This window comes from Gadus morhua, chromosome 4 (assembly GCF_902167405.1).
Source record: "Gadus morhua chromosome 4, gadMor3.0, whole genome shotgun sequence".
NCBI lineage: Eukaryota > Metazoa > Chordata > Actinopteri > Gadiformes > Gadidae > Gadus > Gadus morhua.
The window spans coordinates 26710120-26726109 of NC_044051.1; the positions used below are offsets into that span (position 1 = coordinate 26710120).

Below are 15990 nucleotides of genomic sequence, written 5' to 3' on the forward strand. Positions count from 1 at the left end.
AGGTCAATCTGCAGCTTTGATTGAATCATTCTGTCCATTCGTGCAGCCAGTTTAAGAGGTGTGACTCTAGATTTGTCCTTTCCCTGTTAGTTTATGCAGACAAGGAAAGATTTGTTCATGATTACCCTTAGCATCCCGTATGAGGTCAACAAAGTTAGATTTAGCAAAAAGTTAGATTTAGCTGCCCTAATTTCCTTTATTACTCTATTGCTCAAGGACACACATATATGCCTGTCAGTCAATTAGTTGGACTTGAGAGAGTGTTTTAAGCATTATCTCTCCCCTTCATTAATCTCCTTATGTCACTAGAGATCCAGGGGAGGGTATATCTACTATTCCCTTTAGATGTGCTTTTCTTGAGGAATATCTTTGTTATGTTTTGGATTGTGGACATGAGGACATTTGTCTCATTATCCACATGTACACCAGCTATGATTTGGTCCCAGTTAGTATTTTTGATTTCCCTGTCAAATTCATCAACATCACACTTGGGTATTCTTAACTGGCTAGATTTGGTGTTAGGTTTTAAATGAAAGCAGGATTTAGTGAGCTTTCTGGCTACAAGAGTGAGGTTATAGTCAGACAGACCAGTGACCATATTAAAGGATTTTGTCACCCTTTCATGTTTGTTGGTAAATATCAAGTCAATTTGAGTTTGTGAGGACGATGTTATTTTAGTGTGCCCTTTAATTAGTTGTGTGAAATCAAATTTATTTTAGACCCGCTGCAGTGCTTTACTGGTGCCTTTGTCCTCACAATTAACATTGAAGTCCCCCATTCCTAGTATTTCCTGCCCTGAGCTGCATTCCCTTAGAACAGTTTCTAATTTGTCAAAGAAAATAGCTTTTGCAAATGGAGGTCTATACACTCCAATGTGAGAGAAGGACATTTGTGGTTCAAGGCTAATGTTAAGGCAAATATGCTCAAGATCATTGTTAACTGAGCATTGAACCTCTTTACATGATATATGGTCTTTGATGTATAATAGTAACCCCCCACCTTTGCCAACCTTTCTATCTTTACTAAAAGCATTATAGCCAGGAATATGTAGGGCTGCGGATGGTGAGTTTTTTTTTTTTATTCAACCAAGCATAGGAAGTCCAAGTTAGAGTCCACAATAATATGTTTTATCTCATCACTTTTAGAAATAAAACCGCAGATATTCAGGTGACCGCCCATTAGCCCACTGGGTTTTGCTTGAGGGTACCACAGAACTTTGGCATTGTTCACTGTTTGAAAAAGATTGAATTTATGCAGCTTTATAGTTGCTGGATTTAGTCCTGCGCCTCTCCGTTGAGTGTCGCTGACTCCTGTTCTACGAGGATTCTTGATTGGCCCTTGCTGACCTGGACCATTGAGAGCGTTGACGGGAAGATCGGAGTTCGGTGGACAGAGGTCAGCTGGTTGAGCACTGCACGAGGACTGGGCAATCATCACCCTTGACGAGGAGACCCCTCCGGCCTTGTCGGAGGAGACAGAGTCGTCGGTGTGGTGGATTTGCTGCCATGCGACTTCCACGGAGATTATCGAGGATGTACACCATTTCAGCGATCGTGGCTCTTCCGCTTCCTCCATGCCAGACATCCCCCGCGATCCCGCCCGAGTGGTGATTGTAGTCGATATACCGCCCGAACCATCCGAGGAACAAGCACGGCAACTAGGTGGGTGATCCAAACTCTTTTGTACAATGTTAACAGCAGTTTGTATCTGTAAGCCAGGTGACTGACTGGTCGTAGCCATGTCAGGTTTTGGTGATTTGGTTGCAAGCTCAGTATGGAACATTGGGCCAGGGCATTGATGAACATCACCAGCTAAGAGCAGACAGAAAGTTATGAGGAGTCGTCCCCCTCTTTGATTCGTGTTGGTGAATTGTTTGTCTGAGCCCTGCTGCATTCCCATGCCAGGGCGGATAAAGGTGGTGAACAATGCGAGGTGGCCAAATCCAAACTGTTTTTGTGATGTATGACTACTTGTCGAAGTTAGGTAGTCCAGTTCATGCAGATGTTTGGCTCCCAAAAAGTTTGTTATGAGTGCGTAAAGCAGCACCGCTGCCATCACATCACTCATGCCTGCACGCTATGTTACGGTGGAGACAGGGTTAAGTGTGAAGGGTTGGCTAGGGAGCGTGGAGTGCACAGAGGGCTGGATGCCAGTCTATATGGTAAATATAGATCTTTTGTTGTGCTGGGAGGCTACCGTGTCCTTAATGCAGCCCATACACGTGTGTGTTTATTGGCTGTCTCTGTGGGACCTAAAAAAATATTCCATTGAGGGTCGGTTTTTTTCCAGATTTCCACACCCATTCCACAGAAAATTCCTGAATATAGACATCTTTGGCTCATACCAGTTCATTCTTTCATGTTCCATTATTTCATCAGACCTTTGAACATTTGCAAGAATTTCCTCAAATTCCTTCAGAGAACTTTTAAATGTTGCAACGTCTTCATCTATCGTATCAACATTTCCACCAAGCACCAGTAGACTCTTTATTTTGTTCATTTTGCGCGTGCATGCGCCAAGTTTTTCCTCTCCGGGATGCACTGAGTGACTTTAATTCCTCATCAACGTAAGGATTATCACTATCCGTGTCTATGATTATTCGGTCATAAGTTTAATTGAAGTTATCGTTAAGGAACTGATTTACTTATTTTTTTCAATCCAAATATCCGTTCAACAATTGTTTCCTTTTTATTGATTTCATTATGCAGAAAACGTGTTTCCCCGTGCCAAATAAACTTCCAAAAGCATGGGCATCATAGTTATTCATTTTATCAAACAACAATGCAGGCATTTATTCCATTGTTTGACAGAGAGATCCTTTTGTTTTTTGTTTTTATTCGAACCACCAGCGCTCCATTCATGAATCACCAGCGCTTGGTTTACTCACGGCTCCACTGTATTCAAAAGCAGTTGTAACTCTCTCGCCGTCTTGCGCTTGTCCCGCAGACTTGATGCTCATCAAAGCATAGTTTGTTAACTAAAGCTCCACAATGCATAGTTTTTTAACTAAATCTCCACAATGCGTAGTTTTCGGATATACGGCTACTCGAATTCTGAGCTACCCTGGGCGGGATTTAGAGTAAATATTCATTACGGATGTGGTAGCACACAATACAAATTTCAAATGACAGACTTGGAAAATGTAGCCCTTTATTATTGTTACGTATTTTAAGCACATAAGCTGCCCCCACATAGCCATTAGGAAGCAGGACCAAACATATAAGCCGTAAATACTGTACATAGCCACAAGGGGAGCAGGACCTTACTGAAGGCTGCAATAGCTACTCCATCCACAGAAGGCAGCACCTCAGACAAGTGAGGAAGCCGAGGCTAATACGTCACATAGGCCACGCCTACTTCACATAGGCCACGCCCACTTGACGGGCAATAGCGCGTGATTCAAGTGGAGAGGACAGAGATCAATAGGTAACCACGGAGAGAACCGGGCTTAAGCCCGGGGCTTGAAGCTCACGATATTATCCCTCACACGCGTTAGATACAATTCCCTCCCTTAAGCTTCATAGTTACCATACCGAAACATGCCTTCTTTAACGAATAAAGTGAGTTAAAAGCGACAAAGGATTGGACCACTTTCTTCCAGAAATAACGCAATATTATACAGAAATTTGCTGTTGGTGCATTAGCCTAGGACACCACCATTGCCAGATTATTTATCTAAATAGCCCTATGTTGTTCGAATTTACTAACTTTATGCAAGGTCTACGTTTGTGCAGTAGGCCTACTCGGCGTTGACTCGGTCCTAAAAACTCAATATTATTGTAGATTATATCGCATCAAAAAAGCAGTAGCTAACGTTAGTTGAATCAAGCAAACAAATAGCTGTTGTTTTTGCTCCAAAAAGATTGACTTCCCTCGAATATAACATAAGATAGTTCCTTCAAATTAGGGCTGTACGGTATGGACTAAAATGTATATCACGGTATAATTTGAGGCATAGACGGTAACGGTATTATATAACGGTACTTATGTTAATTTTATCTTCTAATTTCGATATAAATGCTTCTGAAGAGGTAAAATACTGGTAAGCAGCAAAATTGCATACATTTTTTTAATGAAAAATCTAGTTAAATCTCTGAAAAACACTGATGTTTAATAGAATGGATTTGTTTCTCCACTTGCTTGCAGACCGTGCCGTATAGTTTTGGCATCTCAATTTGGCTGAAGTGTGTGCGGGCAGGTAACACGTGCCTGGGATCGAGTGTTTCGACCATCTCTTTAAAGCCCTTTCTATCGACATTTTGAAAGGGAACCATGTCCTTACACAGGTAAACGGTGACGGCGTTTGTTATCTCGTTCCACCGCTTGCATTTTGTCGTAAGGACTGGCTTTGGAAAATGCCTGCGGAAGCCATGTCTGATATGCAGAGACAGCTTCACGCTACCGGCGTCTGTCTCGTACGGTTTGGAATGAGGGCTTGTGGAGGCACTATTGCGCAAGCACGCAGGCGCGCTTGCTGCGTGCCTGCGTGCTGCCTGAGAAGGCAGTATGGCTGTCAAATCTGTCCCTGGGAAAAGAAACGTTGTGCCGAATTGAAAAAGGAACTATGTTTCGTCACCATATTTCCAGTTGTTGTGAGTAACTTTACTTTTTACATGAAAAAGTAGTTTGGTTACTGTATTACTTAGCATTAGGAGAAGTCACTCGCACGCGTGCTCCGGTTTTGTTTTTCTTGTTCGCACGCCGAAATATTCACTCGCAAATGCGAGTGAAATGGGCGCACTGCAGAGCCCTGGTACTAGTGTGTCTAGGGTACTACTATATGTAGGTGATGAAGAGAAAGTTCTCTCACGGACACGTCGGACAGCGAAATATTTGATTTAATCTTAAGGCATGATCATGGGAAAAGTACTGGCTCCAAAGGTTACCAAGAACACATTCGACGAGACAGTAGGTGAATACGATTCTTATAGTCAAACGTTTTCATTGTGGGTAGGGAGTGGGAGTGACCTTAGGCCAAGTAAATTTGTAATACAATAGGTGGATATTGGACATGTCTGCAGGTCTGTAAGACATGGCTGTAAGCAGTTTACACAACAAAGAAGTCAGTAGATTGGCCTGATTTCAATACCAGACTGGCTGGCTCCAGTGGAGGAAGGGATGTGTTTTAAGATACAGGGAGAATGAATACAGTTCCTTCTAATGTAATAATTATATAAACAAGGTTAATATAATTTGTATGTGATTGTATATTTATAGTTATGATTGATATTTCCACGACAGTTCCTCCCTTTTTGATCATAAGATCAACACTTATTACAGGTGATATATTATGGCACAGGATTACAAATGATGGTAAAACAAGTTAAAACACAGAATAATAGGAACAAAATTCAAAGAAATTAGTAAAAATCAATCATTAGTAAAGTTATCCATATGTACATTAGTAAAATTGCAAATTCAAAGAAATTAGTAAAAGTAAAATGTACAATAGTAAAAATTATGTTTGGTATGTTAGGTCACTCATTTTCCATTTGGTATCTCTTCATTGGAGTAAGGGGCCTATTCTGATTTGTAGTAGGAGTAGAAAGCGTCTGCCATAGCGCATGGGGATAGCGCTACGGACATCAAGGGTAATTCTGAGGATACAGAGTGGGGTCTGATTCCAAAGACCATGGTGGTGTTGAAGTGGGTTTGAATTGCAGCAAGTGGGCTTGTAAACTGGTTGTGTGATGATGTGGTTAGCTGGGGTTCCGCTATGGTCGGGAGTCGGTCGTTGTTACTGGTGGTTGCGTTGCATTGGTCTTCTGGGCTCATCAGGAGTATTATGCAGATCAGGGTAGGGGTGGTCCATCCGAGGCGTTGGTGCTTTCCTCTTCCGGAGGTGTGGTCCATCCGAGGCGTTGGTGCTTTCCTCTTCTGGAGGTGCTGGCGGGCATTGGCTTGCATGGATCCATTCTGGTTTTCCTTGGAGTTTGACTGCAGTCCTCGTGGTCAGTAACACCTGGATTGGTCCTTGCCATCTGGGGAGGAGAACATTTGGGTTAAGTGACTTTAACATGATCATATCACCAGGATGAAAGCCATGGGTAGGGCTGTCAGATGGTATTGGAATAGAGAAAAACGCTGAGCACAGATCAATTACTGTGTAATGTGTGGAATCTGAAGGGATTGATGACAGTATTGTATGTGTGTCTGGTACTATGGGTATGATAGGAACAACGCAATTGTGGACTGCTCTCAAATCTTGTACAAATCTCTATTCATCTGGTCTCCCTGGCTTCGGGAGGGGCAATATGGGTGTGTTACAAGGACTAGTTGTTTCCTTTAGAATACCTTGAAAATACCAGTTTTGTTAATAGCTGATACTGTAGCACCAGAATCGACAAGAAATTCAAAATGGTTTTGTCCTACCTGCACGGAGCATTTTGGATTTTCGGTGGGGGTGGAAGACAGTTGAAGAAGCGTTGCCTGGATCGTTGTTTCCTTCTCCAAGGGGTCCTAGTAATGATTATACTCACCCGGGCGTTGGAGCGGGTTCTTCATGGTGTGGGGGGCGCGGACTGGTTCCATGGGCGGGGCCGACGGTTTGGCCTCGTCGCTGTGTTTCTTTCTGCAATATCTCTCCCGATGACCAATCTTTTCGCAGTAATAGCATCTGTTTAGGTCTCTAACGAGTTGACGTTGGCTCCATACACAAGGTGTAGCGAGGGCGGTTTTGTCTTTTATGTTGTTTTGGGCTGTTTTAATAGCGTCTACTTCTGCGGCTGTTAACTCTGTTTCAGTCATTAATTTATCAACATGTTCTGCATTACTAGTTGCTGTTATGTTCAACAGAGCTGTTCTATACACTTCTGTCCAATCTGGGTTGATTTGCATCATTATTTTGAAAATGTTAGACACGATTTCTGGAGTTAAGTCTTGTTTAGCTTGTTTCGGTATTGGGTGTCGTTTTTCCGTGCGAATCCATGCATCTAAACAATTCTGTGTGTAATGAAAATCCCATTTCGGATCTGGTCCAGATGTTATTGTTTCTTTTAATCCTTGTAGTTTGCAAGAATCAAAAGAACCACCTATTGGCCAACAGCCATCTGTCCATTCGTACACATCATAAGTAAATGGAAAGACCGAGTATATGCCTTCTTCTCTCAAGACTATATCTGCGGGGGATCTTGGTGGCACTATAGGATCGTTTTTTTTCTTACCGTAGCGGGTTCTTACCAGGTCCGCTCTTTTTTAAATTTGCTTAGATACCGTTATTGTCACCTTAGCGTCCCGTTTTGATGAATGGGCGTCCATTTTACTCTTCCTTATGATTGAGTCAGACGATCTCTTGAAAAGAAAACATAAACAAATTAATACAAATAAAGGAATACACACACAGCTGATACAACAGTTAGGGATATACGAAACAAAATACAATCACTTTTGTTATAGTTTTACGTCATGAATTCTTTAATGCTAAAAATAATGTTAATGTTATTTAATCATTTTAAAACATGTGGAACTCAACGTAAATGGAGACCACAGATCTGTTTGATAAAGAAACAAAGAAATGTTACCTAACTGAATGATATTAATATATTTTGTACAAATTTGTAAATCAGAGTAAAGTCAATGTCTCAAAGGAGCCCGATTTAATTATTTCTATGTTAGTTTCAGGGTACTCACTCGTGGTTTGTCAATCAAACCTGTTTGAAGAATAAACTTCTGTGGAGTTGAATTGTCCTCTGGCTCTGGATCAGTGTCCTGAACTGATACGTTTTTTCGGGCATTCGTTCCTTGGACATTGCTATTTATCTGAAAAAAAAATCGATACGATCTCTCAGATCATATTAATACAACTCAGCAGTAAATCTATTACAATCGCATTCAAATACATTTAGAATTTCGGGACGGCGTAAAACTGCTTCTCCAGCGCTGTGGAGAGAAGAAGGGTCTACAAGAGGTTGTTGACAACATGAAAGCAAAGCATGGAAAGAAAGGATAGAAATACGGCGCGAAAAATACATAACATAACAATTGGGATGAGACACAACGATGTTCTTTATATATTTTTTCTTTTCACAACCAAGGGGGGCCTATTCCCTCAGTTGTTTCAGTGCCATACTTACCCGCTGGCACTGTTTTCGTCCGTAAAGGCCGGACGTTATTTCTCTATTATATTTAGTTTTACCACTCGTCCACTTTTCTGAAAAAAGATACGTTTAGTAACATGACAAGAAAAGTTGAACAGTGGTTAAATCAAATTTTCCGCCGTCGTTCGTGTCTTTAGGTTGGGAGGCTCCTCTATTTTGTGTACATTTCATTCAGGTTCAAACAACATGAGGCCGCTCAATTCATCCTACTTGTTCTTCCCGTGGGTGCAATCATCAGCCCTATTTGAAATGGATCTCTGTCTATTCATCATACCAGTGAAAGGTCTGTCAGTGCAAAACGGCGTTCAAAGGTCCGGGTCAGAATTGCATAACTTCCGAGGGACATACACTACCCATTCATCTGAGGTCCAAGACTGGTTGGCCGTATGTGGGGTCCCAAACTGTTTATTACTGGGCTACTTACTGAATGGGCTTTACTTGGGATGCACAGTTTTTCACACCAACGTAACTCTTGTAATGTACGTAGTTCTTTGGAGGGTTATTACCCTTACTGAGTGTAATCAAAACGTCCTCCGCCAACATTCCTGCATTCGTCACATAACAAGAGTTAGTCTGCAGTGCGAAATCTTGCTAATGATTCACAAAGCACAAGCTTTCCATTCGTAGGAACAAAAGGGTCTACTACCGGCCAATCCTTGATGCCTACGTAGTACGGACTAGAAATTCGTAGGGATTCCTAATTCTTGGATATTTTAGCAAAAAATATCAGACAGAGCCTCCGCCTAAATAAGAATTTTAATGAAACCTCATGCTTTTAGATCGATCTTCCCGAGGGCGTTATCTAGCCCTTATATAAAAAAACCCACTAGTTTACATTCATCATACCAGAGGCAGGCAACTATGTCCACTTATCTCCTCTTTGGCTGAATAGTTGTTATAGTCGACATGGAGGAGAAAGGGATTGTTGGCGGCGAATGTCTCCCGCTTGAACCCCGCTGAGGGACCACCGCCGGAGGCGGAGGTGCATAAGCGCTGCCCGGCAAAGATCCCTTTCTCCTCCTTGTCGTGGTTCATGTTCTTGAACCACGTCAAAGCCAAAGTTCCTTCCCCCCAATTCATTCTCAACCTTGGCTGAGATAACCCCCAATACGAGTCTCGTTGTAGAAATACCAGAGACGAGAGTCCGACGTGTTATGCGCCATCACACCAACAGCAGAACGGTTATCCAAATAACAAGGAAGTGTACACCACTTGCGTTACAGTCCTGGAGCTCTATATCTAAATAATACAATACATAGATATCTATATCATATAACAGATTGTGTGCGCCAGTCCAGACGATATTATGAATCACAAACGACTTTGTCGGGTTCTGCGATGTCTCTGGTTCTTCCACTTTCACATCAACCTGAAGTCGACTGAACCGCGCGCTGCCTGCTGCTGGCTGCCCGCTGCCGGGCGATGGTGCCTCGCGGCAACCGGCGGCATGTCGCAGTTCATGTAGGCTACTTCAGCGAGTCAAACCAAAGTTCCTTTCCCCCAATTCCTTCTCAACCATGGCTCAGATAACCCCCACGACAGTCTCGTTGTGGAAATACAAGACACATCAAAGAACCGACAAGAAACACTAGCGTTACAGTGTGTGTATTCACACACACACACACACACACACACACACACACACACACACACACACACACACACACACATGTGGCGCTCGCACGGTCGAGTCTCATTGGCGGGCCAACGTCTCTGGGCGGGCCAGGCAGAGTAAGGGGAGGAGCTGAGATTCCTGATGACGTCATGAGAACAGACATTCCAAATCAGCGCGCTTTAGCCTCCGTTTTTTCAAAGGCGAGCAGAACAGCTAGTGTTAGTTTTACACCAAACGCAAGTTTTAGCCACTGGGGGACCATAGGCAGGCTAGGGGAACTCATATTTATGTTAGAAAACCTCACAAAGTGAGATTTTCATGTCATGGGACCTTTAAAAAGAATGAATGAATGCGGGTGATGCTTGGCGCGTACGTGCACCCTGTTTAAACACACCCAAACTGTTGTTTCGCAAACGCATAATACAGTCAATGGCAATGGATTTTAACGGGTGGAACCATGCATATTAGGAACACAAGTCGATAACGATAATGTATATACAATACTTGTAAGAAACAATGTTTGTTAATTTATTTACGCATATCATTAAATAGACCCACAGTTGCGGCCACAGGACGTGTTAAGTTATTTTGCAGAAATTTACATGACGACTCAGTTTCTGAAGTTGTAGAAGAAAACGCCATTCCATGTGTGAATTAGGCCTATTATATTACGTCATAAACTGAGCCATTTGAAGTTTGAAATACATGTGGTCATGCATCTGTCTCAGCCAAGACTGCAAACGTGCGGTCAAAATATCAACTTGTCAAGTTCAAATGCGCTGGCTCTTTTAGGGGATGGGAGATGGAACTCACATTATGCCCAAAACACACCTGCGGGTTTCAGATCAACCCATTTTAGATTTGTGTCGGGCGCAAGAGTAATTTATCCGCCGGTATAATAGCAACAGCGCCAAAGATCCGCCCACAAAGCTACTTGTGTTTCGCGCATCTCACTTGTGTTTTAGACCTTTAAAATAGGGCCCCTGTGGTGTGTATGGTACCACTGAATGTAGGGTACTAGTGTGTGTAGGGTACTACTATATGAAGGATACTACTGTATTTAGGGTACTACTTTAGTTAGGGTACTAATGTGTTTAGGGTACTACTGTATTTAGGGTACTTTTGGATAACGCTAAATATTATCCTTGTAATAAGCCTTTGTTTATAAGTAATAAGACATTATTATAATTATGCTTATTAACATTAATCGGTGTTAATAAGACTATAAGTGTTAATAATAACATAATAAACATGTTTATTGTGATATTATAAGACTATTTATAAGCACTTATAAGAAACATGTCAACTATTTATTGATTGCTTAATAATATTAATAATAGTCTTATGAGTTACTTACAGTTAATAAAACATTACAAACCCATTTATTGAGCCTTAATAACTTAACTATTATGTCATTGTTAAAACTTTACTAAGCATTTTTTATGCTTATTAGGGTTAATAAATCTACACGTTGAGCGATTGCGATCTGTTTTGTGCCTCATATAATACATCCTTTAAAGGCTTTTATTTTGAAGGTCGTTTTAAACCGGAAGTTATATTTATGCAAGTGGATGACGGCTTGACGCATATGCTTGATGAAGTGTTTGGCAGTTTGATAAAGGATTTACTAACCTTAATAACAGAGCTGCCAACTCTCACGGTTTCACCGTGTGACACACTCTTTTGCCTGTTTACACACTCACACACGCCACACATCCAATTTCTCACGGCAAAAAAAAATATTATTATTTTTTTTTTTTTTGAGACGCGTTCGTTCCTTTCCAAACTACCCGACGGTAGATGGCGCTGTTGAGCGCCACTGAACCTGCATCCGAAGTTAGCATTAACGCAGACGCTGAGAGGGTGTTTTCAGTTGTGGGACTGAACAAAACCAAGACCAGAAACAGCCTAGCACTGGATGGCACCCTGTCCTCAATAATGACCATAAAGATGGCAGACCTGGAGCCCTGTTTCAAATGGGAGCCCCCCTCAGATGTCCTCAAGGCCTCCAAGAAGGCCACAGGCCAGTATAACCGTGCCCACAGATCATAGACGAGGACTAGCTTCTGATCTGCATCTGATACGGATGACAGTACAACTTGAAAAAGTTGTACTGTTTAAGCACTTCAAGCACTTTTATGTTTCTAATGGACCATATGGTGGGAGGCTTTGAATGAAGAATAATTTATCTCCCTAACTAATCTTGTCGTTTTTGGCTGAACATAAATCATTAAGTGCTCTTAAGAATACAATTATTCACAACTTAGGTTAGGTTTCAGTTCAGAATTTGTTTAATACCATTGTTGTGGTCAAAATATCAATCAACCTAACTAGGTCAAATCTTACACTGGTCTATGAATAAGGCTATATTGTGACACATAGGCAGTCATTTGGGCACAACAATAGTTTTCTGGTTTAATGTCCAACTCCAGACTAGGTCCTACAAGTCCTGATGCCAAACATGAATCAGAATAAGTTCAGGTATTGCACATCTTTAGCAGACCACCCCAAAATCCACTATAATGAAGGAAATCACATCTACTTGATCCAAAATTTCCTGGGGATGGACCTTCAGCTATGTCAGGTCACATAATGTAACCAATATTGCCCATCTCCAGTGAGCCGCCCCTATCAATGGCTTACCCACAAACCACCAAAATGCAGGGTACAACATGGGTTCAACATCCAATTAAATAAAATTCTCTCAAATCTGAGCCACCAACTTGTGTGGCTGCGTTGTCAGGGGTAATTTTGGTTACCCCCGACCAAATCTCACTCCAAGGTTTTTTGAAAAGTTGGCAGCTCTGTAATAAGCATAAAAAATGTTTAGTAAAGGTTTAACCATGGCATAATAGGTAAGTTAGCAAGGCTCAATAAATGGGTTTGTAATGTGTTCATTAACAACTATAAGAATCTCATTATACATAAGGCCATTATTAATGTTATTAAGCAATCAATAAATAGTTAACAAGTTGCTCCTAAGTGCTTATAAAGGTCTTTTAATCTCACAATAAACAAGTTTATTATGTTATTATTAACACAAATTAAGCATACAATAAAGTCTTATTACATCTTAACTAAGGCTTATTACAGGGATCTTAATGTAATGTGTTGTATGGTACTTCTTCTAATGTATGTAGGTTACTCATGTAGGTAGTAGGGATGGGAATCGAGAACCGGTTCTTGTTCAGAACCGGTGCCGAGTCAACCGATTCCTTGGAATCATTAGCAAGCCTGCTTAACGATTCCGCTTGTCGGTTCCGGTCGCGGCAAATGCGTCATGACGTCACACACACGCTGCTTTTGTTTTGGTTCAGAACGCAGAAAGACACGGCGCCGCCGAGGAAGATGCGCATTGTGCGTTCACACCAAACGCGACGGGGCGACAAGATCCCATACAAAGTGAACGTAGAGACGCGTATCGGGCGAATTTTTCGCGAGAGAAAACCGGCGACGAGTTTTTGTCGTGATCAACGTTCAACAGCGTGACAACTGAGTGACATGTGTAACGTAACAGCCAATCAGCGTTCAACCGTCAAACTCAGTGCAGTGCAGTCCGGGGTGAACTGCAGCATGTAGGAGAAAGTGATTGTTGCAGTTTGCGACTCCCGGAGCTCTATATATAAAAGTATATAATATAATATAATATAATTGTATAGATAATATCACGGCCAACAGCTCTGTGCGCCTCCGGATAGCCGTAGCGCGGGGAGCTCATAGGGATTGGGCTTCTCGGGGTTTGTTTACCGGCGTTGCTATGGTTTCCGGTCTTGTGTTCCAACGGTTTAATAGGTAGGCCCATCTAATAAATCTCTGTCTAATCAATGCTTCATTTTGTTTATGTCAGTTGAATTTTGTTACAAGTTGAATGCAAATGAGCACTTTTAGCATTCCAAAAGGCACAAGCTCTTACTTGACTCTTTTCAGTCTGTGTTTTTAGTTTTATGGCACATAATGATGGCATTTGGGCTTAAAAAGCCAAACGTATATATTTTTTGTCTAGACCAATTGATTTGAAAATGTACAATTTCCTAATACTTGATGCACTTCTGATCAGATATTCAAGAGATTGAATGCAAACAAACACATTTGTACTTATTTTCTCACCCAATGAGAATCGATAAGGAATCGGATCGATAAGCAGAATCGGAATCGTGAAATTCTTATCAATTCCCATCCCTAGTAGGTAGGGTACCTCTCCATGTAGGGCACTACTGTATTCAGGGTACTTCTGTATGTAGGGTTTCTACTTTATGTAGGGTACTAGTGTAGGTAGGGTACCTCTGTATTTAGGGTACTTCAATATGTAGGGTACTTTTGTACACATGGGTTCTACTGTGTGTAAGGTACTAATGTATCTAGGGTACTAGTGTGTGTAGGGTATAGGTGTATGTAGGGTTCTACTGTATGTAAGGTGTAAGTGTATGTAAGGTACTAGTGTGTGTAGGCTACTAGTGTTTGTAGGGTACTACTGTATGTAGGGTACTGCTTTATGTTTCCCATTGACTTTTATCTTTGAGTGTCGTGATTCCCCAAATAGGAAGGTTGAATCTTCTTTTTATTCTGCGTGGGTCAGCTTAGCCCAGGAGGTAGAGCCATTGTCTTGTAACCGAAAGGTTGGTAGTTTGATCCCAGCTCCTCCTAGCTGAGTGGTGATGTGTCGCTGAGCAACTAAACCTAACCTCCTGACGAGCTGGCAGACTATGCCGTCAGTTTGTCAATGTGTGTATCGAACGATGTAAGTCGCTTTGGATAAAAACATCTGCTCAATGCCCTAATTGTAATTGTATTGTCAAGTCTGTTTCACAAACTGTAAGCCAGGCCGCATAAAATGACCCCCTCAAACCATCCATCTCTTCTCACTTTTTCTTTATTATTGTATTTTTCCTGAGTGATTTAGGATGAGGTAATTAACGGCATTCGTTTTTGTTTCTTTTTTTAAGAAGGTGTTTTTTCGGGTGCAATACAATTTAGTGGTATTATCTTGTTGCGGTGCAGGGATATCTGCAGCCACTCTGGGGAAGCGTCTGAAAGTTTAGCTGACTCTTCCAGGTAATCTGCTGCTGCTGTTCCTTGTCATGCCGTTGTGGTCCCTTCTCATGAGAGCACTACCCTGCAACCTTCTTTTTCTGAGGAGATAATTTCGTCCATAAAAACACAAATCATACATTTTCCAATAAAAGTTGCATTATTAAAGAACACACTAAAAACGTATCTATCGAAACTTTTACATTTATTCTCGTAGTTTTGTTCTGTATATATTTATGGTATATTTATGTTTTGCCAAACCTTACTTCAAAACAGATATTTATTTCTAAAATGCGGATATCCATTTAGCTCCAACATCTGCCATTATTAGGTGAGTGCTGCATGAAGCTCTTCTTTTCAGATTTTTTAGATTTCTTATACTTTTTAAGATATTCCACTTTTAAAATAGTATATACTTTTTGACTTGGGAGTCAATGGGGGGACAGCTACTTCAACTGTTTACGACCGAACTAAATCATTTTTCAACCGCTTATCTTCGTTCAAACCATTTAACAAATCTTGACACTATTATCTTCAATAATATCCAAACGGAATTTCTAAATAATTCATACTTTCTTCAGAATCAGTTTTAGTTTCATACCGGCTTCATTTTCAGTTTCATGTCTCATTGATTTACGTTGATGCTGGACCGTGAGGACGTTCAGCTGCGTTGCCAGATTGGGCGTTTTTTCCCGTCGGATTGGGCTAATTTTAGAGGACGTTTCAGGCGGTGTAGCCAGATTGGCAGGGGCACAGATGGGATTTTTCAACTGGGGGGGATCAAGCAAATGATTTCAACTCAATAACTTATTTTTGTGTAATTTGGGCTTTAACTAGCGCTCAAGTAGTTACTTTCGTAATAGCCTCCCCTGGTTTCACGACAACAAAAGCCTGCCTTTCACATACACTAACACGCACACACATAGCTAGCTACAGAGGAGTATTTAATGTATCAATAAGATACCGCTAGCTAGCTAAAGACAATGACAAGGTATTATTACACTATCAATAGCAAGCTAGCTAAAGAGAATGTCAAGGTATTAATATGCTAGCGCTAGGTAGTTAGCTAAAGAGAATGATAAGGTATTAATATATGGGCCACACTCAAAATTTCTTTAGGAATTTTCTAGCTAAAATAAAATTATGCATAAAAATGAAAAAACATTAAAGCTATTCACCTACGGCCTAAAAATACTTTTATTTTACATTTAGCCTTCTTCAGGTGAGAGCAAATGCCGTTTATTAATGTCA

The 15990-nt window shown here is 41.2% G+C and overlaps 2 protein-coding genes across 2 annotated transcripts in view; both read left to right on the forward strand.

Annotated features, from left to right (window-relative positions):
- Positions 1–15990, forward strand: part of cfap221 (cilia and flagella associated protein 221) — a 65533-nt gene that overhangs the window by 45643 nt on the left and 3900 nt on the right. The window lies entirely within an intron of this gene.
- The window catches only part of LOC115541861 (motile sperm domain-containing protein 2), an 85098-nt gene continuing 73590 nt past the window's right edge, over positions 4483–15990 (forward strand). Inside the window, exon 1 of the mRNA XM_030353746.1 lies at positions 4483–4592. The gene's annotated coding sequence lies outside the window, so the exon portion shown is untranslated. The remainder of the gene's footprint in view (positions 4593–15990) is intronic.